We start from the raw sequence: 13,119 nt of genomic DNA on the forward strand, positions 1-13,119 counted from the left end.
ATATTTAAAATCAGATTTACGGCAACATGCTTTAACTTCATTTCCTTAGTGAAACATTTCTTTTATTACTTTTTGGCATTTCATGCTGAAAATGTTCATTTTTAATTTAATAGAATTATATATTTATAAAATAGCTTCGGGATAACTACATTATTTCTCAAAACAAGACAGTTGAAAGGTAGCTTGTGTTTGCATTGCCTGGGGCTGTTTTGGGTATGTGCTTTCCATACTTAAACTGGTGGTATAGGCAATGCTAACTTTCACCTTTGTGGCCACCTGTGCAAGCTCCCCTTGCCCCGCTACCCGTCATGGAAATTGTCTTCGTTCAGTGTAGCAACTTTCCTGAAGTAGCTTACTTCAAGTCTGAAAAACCCTTCCTTCCATTCCAACCTCTCTTTCTATGGCTGTTGCAAGAGTTCTGTTAGAGATATGAAACCTAAAACGTAGATTTGATTCAAGCAAACAGATAAAAAAACAAAAACAAAAAACTCAAAGTTCACCGACCATTGTCTGCATGTGAGATCCCAACTCACTTTCCTACAGGTTCAATTCTTCCTTTATAGGGTAATAGGAGCCAGTTTACAGAATTTCTACTAAGAGAAATGCTCTTGTGATACAGAGCTCCTAGTCATTTATATCTGCCTTAGAATGTCCTGCATACAGGAGAGGCAGGGGAAAGCATCAACATGGTGGACATTCAGAAAATAACTAAAAATACCTCACTGTAGCTGGGAGAAGGCTCAGTGGCTAAAGCCTCTACTACATGAGTGCAAGATATGACCCAGCATCCTCGAACCATGTAAAGTTGAGCACAGATGCCTGCACTTCTGTTAGTACAGTGATGTGGGAAGCAGATATATAAGAATCCACAGAACCCTGTGAACCAGCTAGTGGGGCAATGAGCATGAACGATCTTAAACTAGGTGGAAAGTGGGGACAGATAGCTGAGGTTGTTCTCTGATCTCCACAAGTGTGCTTTTACACACACACACACACACACACACACCACACACCATTCATGCATGCACACATGCAGATTATGAACTTCAATGGATGTGTCTCTCTCTTTAACCTTTAAGCCTATCTTTGATTTCTCTTCAGCTGTCTCTTTCTTTGATCTTCTGGTTAAACCCACATCATCTCACTGACTCTGCTCGTCTCCTTTCTAGTTTTATAAAGTAGAGACGTGTGCTTTATTTGTCCCTATTACAGGAATACTAAGCTGGGCGTGGTGGCGCACGCCTTTAATCCCAGCACTTGGGAGGTAGAAGCAGGCGGATTTCTGAGTTTGAGGCCAGCCTGGTCTACAGAGTGAGTTCCAGGACAGCCAGGGTTATACAGAGAAACCCTGTCTCGAAAAACAAAAACAAAAACAAAAACAAAAACAAAAACAACCAAACAAAAATAGAATACTAATAGAATTCTCTTACAGCTCAAATCTTGACACTTATATCTGTAAACCACTATTACCAATAGTTAAACAATGATATTTCCCAATAATAAGACCTTACCCCTGAGTCAAGCAGCATGTTTGTAATTTAAGTATTTTTTTTCTGCTTTTTATTCAGTGTTCAGGGTTTTATGTATACTTTACAACACGTGTTTCTCAAATCACAAAAGGCATTTTATCTTCATGAACAGAATTATCTCAAATTGCCCTGGCAAGTCCCCCCGCCCCAAGGTCACCTTCCTGTGTGGAAATGTATTTACGTCTTTGACTTTGTTATTGAAACCTCTCTGAAGACATGGCATTGTACAATTATTTCGACTTACTGATAAGCCAACCATCCCTCGAGGTTCTGTTTACATGTGACTTTTCTCAATTATTTTCTTCTCTGAGTTCACCATTGCTCTTTATTCTTGCTATTATAGGAGTTGGTTTATTCACATCAGACTCACACATTTACAACTTCTCTTGTGCCTAAAAATGTATTTGTCTGTGTCCACATAGGTTTTGTTATTAGGGTAAAATTTTAAAAACTGAAACTTTTATATTATTTTTATTATAGTTAAGCGCCAACTTTATTATAAATTGAAAAGAATAACGTAACTTACCATTACTATTTTTAGTTAATTAATTAATCTACTTCACATTGAACAACAGTTTTCCCTCTTCCATTATTCTTATTTAAATAATGAAACAGTATCCTTCATTTTCTTATGTCATCTCAATTTTAATAAGGAAGACTATAAAATGTTGAGAGAATGCTTTATTCAAACCTTAATATAGCTTACAAATTTTTGCTAGAGAAAGCCATGATACCCCCAACACACACACACACACACACACACACACACACACACACACACTCACATTCACACTTACCATGTTACTTCTGTTTTCATGTCTGGGCTGTTTAACCCTTCCCAAGTCTCTTGTTTGATTGTTCCCCTACTTGAACGAGTGTGACTCATGATGGTTGTTGCAAAGAACTCCACTACAAGAGGAGTTTATGTATTGGAAAAATGTGTTCTGCCCAGCCAGCTACAGACATGCATTATAGAATGGGATCTTATTAAATCCTTACTGAAGTGTGCATGAGTGTGCAGTCACGGTGTTTGGGAAGGCATCAACATTCAAGCTGGGTACTTGGAGACACATAAAACAGGGTGGCTTGGTACCTGAGAACATGTGGGTGGTGTACAGATGTGCAAAGAGAAAAAAATTCACACATAAAATAAACTGTTAATAAATGCAATTATCCCACTGCTTCCCTTGTAAATCCTTCCCTTAGGGAACTCTGAAAAAAGCCAGATGCTGATCTGGAAGGTATCCCAAAATTATTCTTTTGAAAAATATTAACATTCACATTCAAAAGGTCTTGCCTAGAATTAGACTGAAATTTGGCTCCTGACAATTAAAAATGTTTATAAGCAGCAACATATTGTAGCAGAAGTTTGTGATTTGAGAGTGAGCATTTTACAATGGACTAGCAGTAATGTGAGGTTTGGACTTATCTTTAAATAGGATCCCATTTCCTGTGGCACAGATAGAGCCTTCCCTATGCTTGCTGGTTTTAATCACAACCAAAGGGCTGTTTGCAGAGTTCCTGGTGTGGGCTAGCTACCTCTATCTTTTCTGGGTCAGCTGTTATGTTTTCTACTAAGTGCACTGTTAGTTCACACTACAGAGCCTGTGCCAATGACAACACAGTATTCGCTATCTGCTGATGGTAATGACCTTATAAATTTGATCTGAATTGAAAGGCAGTTCTTTCTTCCTGAAATCGAAGCTCTCTCTCTGAGCAGAGATCTAGCTGGTGGAATGGGGAGAGGTTGATGCTGAAACACACCTGTCTTTTTATGGGAATATAGCACTCAATATTGTTTTCCCATAGCAATTGCAGCATCTGGCTTAGTACCTTGCCAGAGTAAGAACTTATGAATGTTTTCATAGATTGCAAGATTTTGAAAGTTGGAATAAAGGGATGAGCTTTCAAAATGAAGTAACATGGCGACTCTAAACTTCTGTGCGCTGATGCTTTGGGAACAAAGCCTTAAAAGTACCAAGACATTTTAGGACATTTTTTAGTTTAGGTGGTTGTAACTTCACTTAAATCTGATGTGACCTGTACAGTAAAGGAGTTTATAATGTGTCTTAATTTTGTACTAAATGATCAAGTCCTGAGGGATAGGAATTATGTTATGTCTATAATATTGGAATTTTTGATATGTCTAACTTTTTTCCATTACATAAAAGAAACATTTTAGGGAATGCAATTACCTTGTAAAAACACCAGGAAAGCTACAGTAATACTCAAACAAAACGAACCACCTGGTTCTTATTAAGAACTAACCACTCAGTAAATGGCCTCATTGGTCTGTCTACAGAGTGACATTGCAGGACAGAGTAGCGACTTATCTATGTTTAAAAGATGCATTGTTTGGGTGGAAGAAAATCCCAAGTGCCACAAGTGATTTTAATCTGAAGAACAGATGGGTTTGGGCTTGGTTTGGATTTCTGAGAAAAGATTTATTTTGTCTCTTGGTTTTAGGGGGTTCAATACATCATGGTGCGGAAGGCATGGTGGAGGGTCTTCATGCTCAGTCTGGCAACCCAGGAAGCAGGGAGCAGGGAGAGCAGGAAACAGGAACTGTATGTGTCAGTTTAACGCTAGTTTCAGAACTGCTAAATGCATGTGTGACTACTTTTAGGAAAGGAGGCTAATGCCGTTTAGTTAATTAGCTAGAGGATAATTGTATCTACTCAGAAAGAGTTCAAGCTTGCAGGGAGACTGTTAACTAGTACTCACACACTCCTATGTAGAAATCAAAAAAGACTGGTTCTAAATCCAAGAGGGTAAGCAGAGGATGCCACACTGAACCATGAGCAATTTGGAGAGCTGGGTGCGAATAAACTAGGACTGATAGTTTAAAGATTAAAAAAAAAGTCTCCTCTAGATTATTAGTTCAATTCACTGTAATTTATCAAAATGGAAAGTATCTTATTATATATATACATACACACACACACACACACACACACACACACACACACACACACACATATATATTCTATACTGTATAATGTTAGATGACAATTTCCCAAGTCTTCCTTTACATGCTTCTGTGGTTTCCTCTCTGAGAAGTTGCTGCACAATTTATATATGAAATACTTTTGTAAAGTTCCATTCCCTAGGAAACTGCCCTGTGGTTAAGATCTAAGTTTCTGTGTATCCAACACTAAAGTTGGTGGCTGATGTTTACAAGATATACAAGAGTTGGAAGTGGCTTTGGTTTCTTGTGTTTTCAGAGTGTGGAGGGGTGTGCTCAAAACTGGAGTGTGGTCAGATGGAGCCCCCTGAGTTCTGGGATTTCTCTAACACTAAGCTGTATGACCAGCCTGATCACTTTAACTCTATGAATGATTAACTAAAATACAAAGGAAGGGTTTAAGATAATTAAATACTCTTCCAGGGAACCCAGGTTTGATTGCTAGTATTCCTAATCTTCTATAACTCCCATTCCATGGAATCAGAAACTCATCTGTCCTGTCTGGGTACTAGACATGTAAGTAGTACATAGACATACATTCAGACAAAAATACAGATACACATAAAGATAAAACCGGAACTATGAAGGCCAGGGCTTATTTTCTTTCAGTGGAATATGTGATAGTGGACATATGATTTTTAGAGTACTACTAAGACTGTCAGTGAATTACATTACATAATCCTCATTAAAGATCCATCATTTTTGAGAAAATTCATGGAAAATGAGTTGTTGTTTTTTGACTCTCTAAGGTGGAAGGGAAGTAAGTTTGTGGCCATGAATTGCACAGCCATGGAAGACAGACTATCTGTCAGTTGGAAGCTTCTGTGTAGGACAGCAAGAGCTTCTATAGGGAAGCTGGGGTGTATATAATAACACAGCTGTTAGTTAATTTTATGCAAATGTTTTTGAGATTTCTGTCTTCCATCTACAGTCAATAGCAGATGAGCGAGTCTTGATATTGGCATAGAACACACAGATAGAGATGAGTAAAAAAAATGTTCACATAAGTATGGTATTAAAGCCTAAAAGACTGGAGAGATCCAAAGAAAAACTATATGAGAGAAAGGAAGAAAATCTTATCTTAAAAAAAATAATCAAGTGCCCTTGGTGATGCTTGCTCAGGAAAGATACTTAGGATATTAGATTCAGAAGAGTAGGGATGGAGATGAATATATATAGGACAGTGGTAGCAATGTACTTCCAAATGAGCAAGACTGCTGGAAGGGAAACTGATGATGTCATGAAGATGATGGCTCTGATGTATTTTTATTTGGCAGAACTGTTCTGGCATGCCATGTTTATTAACTCACTTCATCCTGGTAGCAATTTATAAAATAGGTACTAGTGTTATCCAGGCTCGACAGAAGCAGGCATCGAAATTTGCTTGGTCACACAGTTGAGTAGTGGAGAGGGCAGGAAATGAGTCCCAGCAATCTGATTCTAGAAGGAAGAGAAAAGAATGGGGAGTGAGCTTCAGAAAACTGGTCCTCTTCCTGAATCATCAAATAGCTGTACCATCCAGGCCTGTCCATGGCATCTTAATCACTGCATTATTCTGGAGAGCATAGGAAGGCTGACTCTGCTGAATTGTAATACTTCTAAAAGGAAAAACCAGAAACCACACCCACAGATTTAGAAGAGAGGCCCTGACTACTGTTTTAGATTATAGTTGTATCAGAAACCTAGTCGTTTATTTCTGTGGCTTGTAGATATGCTCCCTTGCTTCTTGCTGCTTTTCATCCTTGTTCTCAGGCTCTGTTTCAGATAAAATGTGATTACATGTGTGTACTCTGTGTAGTGTGTGTGTGTGTATATGTTTATTTCTCAGGTTTCATAATGAATGTTATCCTAGCATTGTAATTGCTATGCATATAGTGTAGAATATTTTACATGATGAGTGTGGTCCGATGGAACTCTGGTAGCAGATAGAGAGGATGCTCTTCGCAGCATTCACATGAAAGTCTGGTAGATGACTTAGGAGAAGGAAAGAGGAAAGGCATGCCTGTGTGCATTCTAGACTACACCTTGAGAGAGTGCTTGGTAATGTAGGGAATCCTCCTCACCCAGACTAGGGGTAGCTCTCTTCTTCTCCTGCATGATACATATTCAGAACACTTGAAATTGCTATAGTATTTTTCTTTTGGCCCATAAATGTAAAATACAATCTGAATTTATTTATTTATTTATTTATTTATTTATTTATTTATTTATTTATTTATCCATTTATTCAGAATAGGATTTCTCTGTCTAGCCCTGGCTGTTCTAGAACTTTCTCTGTAGACCAGGCTGTTCTTGAATTCAGAGTGCTAAGATTAAAGGTTTGCTCTAATATGCCTGCCTGGAGAGTTTTAGTATTTAAGAAAACAGACCCCTCTTCTAGGTAAACATCAAGATGAGGACCAAAGCAGAGCTAAGCCCAAAAGGGTTACATTACAATACCTGCAGGGCATGATAGACAAGTGACAAGGGACCAAGGCCAGTCATTACTTATTACAACAGTGGATTTTGTTGTGTTGACTGCTCATCTTTGATGGCAAGAACCATGTCTTAGTTACCAATAAATTTCCAGCATGTACTGATTTGGGGCAAGTCTTTTAAAAGTCTGTGGATATTTATAGCTTACAACAATGATATTCAAGATATTCAAGCAACAGAAGCTCTTCAGATTTCCCCTCAATGAAGAGAGCAGATAGAGGGTGTGGGGATGGAGTAGGGTAGGGGTGTATTTGCAGGCTCAGCTCAGTGTGCACCTGGTTTCCCCTTGAAGCTATGCATGATTTTTCCTTTAACAAGTTTATATTTCAGGAAGAAAGTCAAAGGTCCAGGTGAAGATACAACCCAACATTTTTAACCACTATGTTGCCTTGCATGGTATTTGATTACTTATTTTCATTTTAACCTCTTAGATGTATCAGTTGTTGAGAGAACCATATATACTTGTTGTTTCTCTTGACCTGGTCATCTGGATAACACTCCACAGAGATCTCTTGGATTTGCTTCCTATCTTTAGGAATAAATGAAGGTGACATTTTTTTATGTGGAATTCTCACAAGGCAACAGCATATCTCATGGACAGCAAATACAAATATCACATAGAATAAACTCCATGGTTGTTTTGTCTTCTTTTCTGAGACAGGATTTGCTCTGTAGCCCAGACTGACATGAACATAGGTGCCGTGTGCCTCTGGCTCATGACTGCTGAGATAACAGACTTGCTCTGCCAGGTCCAACTCACATGACCTTTTACTTATAGTTAGTTTAAACATAAGAGGGATATAAACATGGAATCCACAAAATTGGGGCTAGTGGAAGTTCAGGCGTTAACATTAGGCACCCTCAAGTCCTGTTTGTCATTCAATTGCATCACAGCTAACACTTGGCAAATTAAATTACAGTTTCCATCTTTAAATAGTGACACTGATATTTCCGTGTTCAGGTTTCCAGAATGTCAAAAGTCCTCTGAATGGTCTTGCATCATAGGTGCCTGGTAGTCCAAGTTACACTTCTGTTCCTCTGTGCCCTTCTTTAGTATTATTGTTATTATTATTATCATTATTAATTTGGATCAACATTATCAGCCTGGATCCATCACTTCACCATGGGGGCTGATGGCTATATTAGTAAATGGTACAGATATTAATGTTAATATACTAACATATTTGACAAATTTTAACTACAATTTGACAAAGTATCAATTTCAGTGTTTAGCAGTTCTGCTTCAGTTATAAAGAGTTCACCAATATCATGGCTCTCATATGCTCATAGAGTAGAATGCATGGAACTGTTTGGGAAGGATTTGGAGGCGTGGCCCTGTTGGAGATTTGTTACTAGAGGTGGGATTTGAAGTTTGTAAGGCCCATGCCATTTCCAGTTAACTAACCCTCCCCTACCATTTGTCTGCTTCAGGCTTATATGGAAGCTCTCAGCTACTACTTCAGCACCATGCCTGCTTGCCTGCCTTCTGCCATGTTCCCCACCATGATGGTTATGTATTCTACTACCCGCTAGAACTGTGAGCCCTATAAGGTGCTTTCTTTAATAATTAGCCTTGGTTATGGTTCTTTGTCAGAATAGCAGAAAAGCAACTAAGACACCACACCATCTTTCTTCATAGAACACAAACCTTCCCACGGCTGAGCTTGTTACAAAAGACTAAGCTGTTTATTCTTTATAAGGGAGGATCTCCTGTAATGTTCAAATGGCCTGTAGATGACTCTTCTCCATTATTCACAGACTTTCTTTGTAGAAATATCTGCTTTGCCCAGTACATGATTTCCTTAGTGGAGTCAAGCCATGTCTTTCACACTTTGAAAGGAAGTGAAAACATGCTTCCAAACACCTGCAAAGCCAAACACCGGTTGACAAATACACACATTATTTTGCCCAGTCTAGTTAATTCTTTTGGAAATTCTTATAGAAACTATTTGTAGAAATTCTTATAGAAAAAGGCTTTCTGCACGCACTATCATCTACAAAATAAGATATTAAGGATCAAGAACTTTTAACTCTTTTCATGACTCTTGAATGTTTATACTTTTATTGTTTGGGAGAATGAAAATAGTCTCTGGCGTTAGGGACATAGTTCTGTTGGTAAAGTGTTTGCCTTATGTTCACGAGGAGCTGTGTTTAATCCTTAGAATTCATGTAAGAAAAGCCATTGTGGTGATTCACACTTGCAATTCCAACACTGGGAAGGCAGAGACAGACAGATCTCCAGCTTTCTGGAATTCCTGTCTCACCTAACTGGTTAGTTCATGGACAGTGAAATGCTGTGTCTCAAAAGTAAAAGTGGGTGGAATCTGAGGAACAGTACCCAGTGTTAAGATTGATGAACACAACATACACGCACCTGCATATATACATGTATACACAAAAAGAAACTAGTACTTAAATCATGGAAAGCACAATAGTTATGAAATCTTCATATATCATGTTTTATATCCCTAGATTGAACCATGCTAAATGTCAAAGTAGGCAGTTCTGCATATGCAGAGCCCAGCAGAAGTCCAGAATGTGTGTCACACAAGTCCCCCCATTAGAACAATAGGCTTGGGTTATTGATGCTGTCGTGCTTGTGCCGTGTCTTATCTATGTGACAACCATCAGGGCTTAAGAGTGATCTCAGCTGCTGCTCTAGGCAAAAACACAGCTCTTTTCTGTGAGAGGAAGTGAGAGCACTGGTGATGTTTGCTGTTTTGAAATTGCCATTGGCATTGGCAATGGAGAAATATACTGAGAAGTTAAGAGGAACACTCCTTGACTTGTTTCATAGTCAAATCATGCTGGCCAGTAAGCTACGCAGAAACCAGTTCATTTCTTTTTAAGGTACTGTTTTCAAATCAGGCCTGTGTAGGTGTTCACCAGTTAGCATCAAGACTGGAGCTCAAACACTCAGGTCCCAATACACTTCATTGCCATTTTCTGACTTTCTTCTATCTCATTCTGAACAGATTTCAAGTTCCTGGTCGACAGATGAACAACTCTCCTTGTATGAAACAAGCACTACTTTTCCTAGTCTTGCCAGGTGTTAATAGTGCCATTCAGAGGCCCTGGTGGTAAAAGCTATGGAATGTACCCTCCCAGGTGGTCTCTGCAGGGACTAGAAGGGAGACAGACCCAGCCTATGATGAATTGCTTGACTTTAACTTTCAGCTCAGTCCGAGCCAGATTTCTGTTGCCCCAGGCAAGGTGGCCTTCCTTCATTAGTACACTTCAGACTGAGACACTCCTGAGAATAGAAAGGCAGTGCACTGAAAAACAGCAGGAAAATGCTCAAAGCATAATTATGCTCAACGGCAATCTCAACCTCCGCCCCCTTCAGCCCCTGAAATACCCTATAGAAGCATTTGTTTCCTGTAAATCCAATTCTGCTTGATAGGCATGTTACTCCAGTGACCACCCAGTCTCTACTTGAAAAAGACTTCTATGGCCAGAGACTTAGAAGTACCTAGAGAGTCCTGTGCTGTGGTGAAAGATGTTAGACAAAATGCATCCTATGTCCACAGCTGCTTCTGGAAGATGAGTGTAGCTTCCATGTTTTTTAGGATTGCTAAGTAAGGATTGGGCAGAAGTGATGAGTTTCTGCAAGGCAAGGTCAGGGGGAGGGGAATGGCTACTTATTCCTCCTTGAAAGGAATCTACTTCAAGTTTTATTCAACAGTTGTTTCAGGAATAGGGTTTTTCCTGTTGTTTTGTTTTTTTAAACCAGTTGTCTTGATTTGGTGTGAATGGTTTTGTTTTGTTTTGTTTTGTTTTAATTTACTTTGTTACTTAAGAGATTGGGAACTGGTGGATATTAGAAGAAAGACTTCTCTCAGGGAAGAGATTGAGTACAAAATGCTGCTTCAGTGACAACTTATGAACATTTCACATTGTGACCAATCTGTCTCCTGGAAGAGAAACTCTATATATATGCTATATATCACAGCAGCTCATGTAAGTCCAGAATCCGTAGGGAAAGTATACAATAACATATGGTGCTCCACTTACCTGGTCTGGAATCAGAGAAGGATTAAAAACAGAAGGGGACAGAGCTGCGGCCTGCAGCTAGGAATTTGCATCAGTAGCAGGCTTTGCCATTCCTCTGGATTGGGGCCTCCACATCACTAAGCTGATACCAGCCTCTTAGGGCCTTGCCTTAGCTTGTGTTTATATTCATGACTTGACTGATGGACGAAAAATCCTGTTTTTTGTCTGGGAATTTACAGTCTCTCATCAAGAAAATGGGAAAAAAATTTCTTTTTTCTTTTCCTTTTCTTTTTGTCCAGGAAAGACATTACAATTCTTAGGCCACAATATCTGAGACTTTATTTAGTATGGGATGAGTGTGCATCATAACTTCACTGACAACCTGAAGATTTCCTCTGCCTACTCATATACATTTTTTTTAAAAATCCATCTTTGGGAACATTTAATTCTATCTATGGGAACTCACAATACGGTTTCTGAGTCTCTCTCAGGGAATCATTTGAAGATTTTTTGTAATATATTTAATTACTATCATGAATTTATAGATGAGAAAACTGAATTGCCGAGCTTAGGCAACTGTACCAGAGTCTCATACAGAATGCAGAGACTCGGAGAGGATTCCAAAGTGCTTGGAAGTCCAAATGAAAACTGTACCTCTTAATATCAAGTTGAAAGTTACCCAAGAAGTCAAATTTGAGGGTCTGCATGAAGCTTTCTTACCAGAAGAGTTCTTACCATAGTGGGATTTTAGCACTGCCTTCCAGCAGGTGCAGGGTCTGCTGTTAGTTAGAGGCTCTCCCAGTCGAGCTTCTTTCAGTGTTGAACTGGTGCCTGCTTTTTCCTCCAGTTAGTGCTGATGTGGCCTGTTGCTGGGTGTGATAAAACCAAGCAGACATGATTCACACAGCCTGAGACAACACTGGGTGGAGTAGAAAAAACACACACACACACAGAACAAAAAAAGAATATTAAAATTGCAAGGGAAAAGGGTCTAGTAACATACAAAGGTAGACCTATCAGAATTAAAAGCCAGGTCGACTCGTGACTCGAGCCCCGGGCTACCTTGCCAGCAGAGTCTTGCCCAACACCCGCAAGGGTCCACACAGGACTCCCCACGGGAGCCTAAGACCTCTGGTGAGTGGATCACAGTGCCTGCCCCAATCCAATCGCGCGGAACTTGAGACTGCGGTACATAGGGAAGCAGGCTACCCGGGCCTGATCTGGGGCACAAGTCCCTTCCGCTCGACTCGAGACTCGAGCCCCGGGCTACCTTGCCAGCAGAGTCTTGCCCAACACCCGCAAGGGCCCACACGGGACTCCCCACGGGACCCTAAGACCTCTGGTGAGTGGATCACAGTGCCTGCCCCAATCCAATCGCGCGGAACTTGAGACTGCGGTACATAGGGAAGCAGGCTACCCGGGCCTGATCTGGGGCACAAGTCCCTTCCGCTCGACTCGAGACTCGAGCCCCGGGCTACCTTGCCAGCAGAGTCTTGCCCAACACCCGCAAGGGTCCACACGGGACTCCCCACAGGACCCTAAGACCTCTGGTGAGTGGACCACAGTGCCTGCCCCAATCCAATCGTGCGGAACTTGAGACTGCGGTACATAGGGAAGCAGGCTACCCGGGCTTGATCTGGGGCACAAACCCCTTCCACTCCACTCGAGCCCCGGCTACCTTGCCAGCTGAGTCGCCTGACACCCGCAAGGGCCCACACAGGATTCCACACGTGATCCTAAGACCTCTAGTGAGTGGAACACAACTTCTGCCAGGAGTCTGGTTCGAACACCAGATATCTGGGTACCTGCCTTGCAAGAAGAGAGCTTGCCTGCAGAGAATACTCTGCCCACTGAAACTAAGGAGAGTGCTACCCTCCAGGTCTGCTCATAGAGGCTAACAGAGTCACCTGAAGAACAAGCTCTTAACAGTGACAACTAAAACAGCTAGCTTCAGAGATTACCAGATGGCGAAAGGCAAACGTAAGAATCCTACTAACAGAAATCAAGACCACTCACCATCATCAGAACGCAGCACTCCCACCCCACCTAGTCCTGGGCACCCCAACACAACCGAAAATCTAGACCCAGATTTAAAAACATTTCTCATGATGATGATAGAGGACATCAAGAAGGACTTTCATAAGTCACTTAAAGATT

General features: G+C 40.5%; 1 long non-coding RNA gene across 1 annotated transcript; it reads right to left on the reverse strand.

The window, feature by feature from the left end:
* Positions 1 to 5,776: 5,776 nt before the first annotated feature.
* Gm46483 lies at positions 5,777 to 11,870 on the reverse strand. Its single transcript, XR_001781438.1, has 2 exons — positions 11,698 to 11,870; positions 5,777 to 5,934 (listed from the first exon to the last, which is right to left on the reverse strand). It is a non-coding gene; the product is annotated as a predicted gene, 46483 (long non-coding RNA).
* Positions 11,871 to 13,119: the final 1,249 nt, after the last annotated feature.

This window comes from Mus musculus, chromosome 14 (assembly GCF_000001635.26).
Source record: "Mus musculus strain C57BL/6J chromosome 14, GRCm38.p6 C57BL/6J".
NCBI lineage: Eukaryota > Metazoa > Chordata > Mammalia > Rodentia > Muridae > Mus > Mus musculus.